Here is a 2,606-nt window from a genome sequence, read left to right on the forward strand (position 1 = left end):
ACATAATAAAGTTCATACAACGTGTATCTCAAACTGTTATTTTTACTGGGGTTTTTTTTTCCCTCACTGGGATATTTATTATTCTCTTTCATCTGTATACGTAATACATCATATTTCAAATAACATCATACTTTTTCGAATTCAATACAATATAATATACATCAAGAAAAAGGTGTCTAAAGAGACACCATTTTTTCTGAAACACTTGCAACTTATGATTATTTCTTGCAATAAATTTCTCTTTATCATAATATTCCCTTATACTATATTTACATAAATCAAAACGAGGTATTATTTTTCTTATTTTACAAACATAAATGTCATATCTCACAAGCATGGTAATACAATTCAATGCCGAATTGTTAATACCCCCAAAACCAAATAATTTATTTTCCGTCGTAAATGTTATTTCTAACCACGTGTTAACATTAATCCATTCTCTTACTTCAACCCACAATCTATCAACATATTGACACTCACTCAAAAAATGTATTAAAGTCTCAACATACATATTACAAAATGAACATTCTTTTCTTTCAACCAATCCAATTCTATTCAACATCTTATTCGTAAGTATATAAAATTCTATTAACTACTTTAAACTTAAACCATCGTAAATTAACATCCTCCGTGCACTTGAACGGGGCCAACGAAAAAGATTGCCATTTCTTTTCTTCAAGTTGTATCAGTTGTCGCCATTTTAAAAATCCTTTACATTGATATACATAATTTCTATTCTTTAACAAAACAGCATAAATATGTGAGCATCCTTTACGATGTTTTATAACCAATTTTAAAATATCAGGTATAATTGGTTGACATAACTTTTCCATATCATTCATATTTCCATCACAACCTGCTTTTTTAACCGCATGACACAATCCAAAATAATCTAAAAAATTAACGTCAACATCATATTTCCTCTTAAAGGCAGTGAATGATAATACATTTCCTTCTTCGTCTTGCAAATCATTAACAAAACGAATTCCTTTTTTATACCACTTTCGTTTGAAAACCGACACATTCCCTATGGTAATTTTATCATTTTTCCACAAAGGTTGACACTGAAAATTATTACAATAAACCGAAAGTAAATCGCCGTATAAGCTGTGACTACTTCTTTCCAAAAGGGATTACACGTATGTGAGGCTTGTTCAAAAAAAAAAAATCGTTTCCGAGACTCATATCTAATTGATGGGTCGGGGGTAAAAATATACTCAATAATTTTTCTGACCATTTATCCGTTGTAAATAACAATCTCCTAATCCATGATATTTTCAATGCTGTAACCTGTGTGTAAATATTTATCATTTTCACTCACCCTTGTGCATATGTCCGAGTCATTTGAATTCTGTTTATTTTATCCGGCTTCCTTTCCCATATAAAACTATAAAACATATCATTTATCTCATTCAAAAAATTACCTTTAGGACTTGGCAAAGACAAAAACAAATAATTCAATTTTGATAACAACAATGATTTAATAACTACAATTCTACCAAGCACTGTTAAAGAGCGTTTACGCCAAGAGTTCATTTGTTTCCTAATCACTTCCATTTTTTCATAATAATTATACTGAACAGTTCTCTCTAAGTCAACAAAAAAAATGTATACCTAGATACTTAAAACCTCCTTCATACACCCAATGAAGATTTCTTTCAGACAACATTCTATCTTCTTTATTCTTACATTTCCCTATCCATATTACTTTTGTTTTATTTTCATTAATTTTTAACCAGATATGTTTGCAAATCTATCAACAATATTCATTGCTATAAATAAATCCTTCTCTGTACCATTTAATGTCAACAGTGTATCATCTGCATATTGAATTATTCTATGAAACATATTATCTATTTCTATCCCTTCAAATGAATTGGGTCTAGAAATCATCAAATTTAATATTTCACTGCACAACAAAAATATATATGGAGAAAGAGGGTCGCCTTGCCTGCAACCTCTTTCTATCTTAAATCTCTCAGTAAAAAAAAAAAAACAACATTAATCTGAGCAGACGAAAAAGCGTCAGCATATAAAATATTTATCCAAGAAATTATTGAGGGACCGAAATTGAAAAATGACATCACTGTTGTTATAAACTCATGAGAGATTGAATCAAAAGCTTTTTCAAAATCAATCAATAGTAACAATGCTGGAATATCTTTGACATCTGTATATAAAATCAAATCATATAAACGGCGGATATTCTCTCCAATAAATCTACCTGATAAAAACCCTTTCTGATTTTCACTTATCACAAAAGACAAAACCTTCTTAATTCGATTCGCAATACATCCCGATGCTGATTTATAAACTACATTCAACAAAGAAATTGGTCGCCAATTTTTCAAACAATACTTATCTTTATCTTCTTTAGGAATCAAAGTTAAAACACCCAATTTTTGAGAAAAAGACATATTTTCCTCTGTATATGCATAATTCAATGATCTCAACACTAAAAACCTCAGATCTTCCCAGAATACTCTAAAAAAATTCTACAGTAAATCCATCCATTCCAGGTGACTTGTTATTTTTCATATTTTTCAACATTTGATCCAGTTCTTCTATTTGCAAATGGCCTTCTAAAGACAATCTAAGTGTTTCAT

The sequence above is a fragment of the Diadema setosum genome, chromosome 9, assembly GCF_964275005.1.
Source record: "Diadema setosum chromosome 9, eeDiaSeto1, whole genome shotgun sequence".
NCBI classification, from domain to species: Eukaryota; Metazoa; Echinodermata; class Echinoidea; order Diadematoida; family Diadematidae; genus Diadema; species Diadema setosum.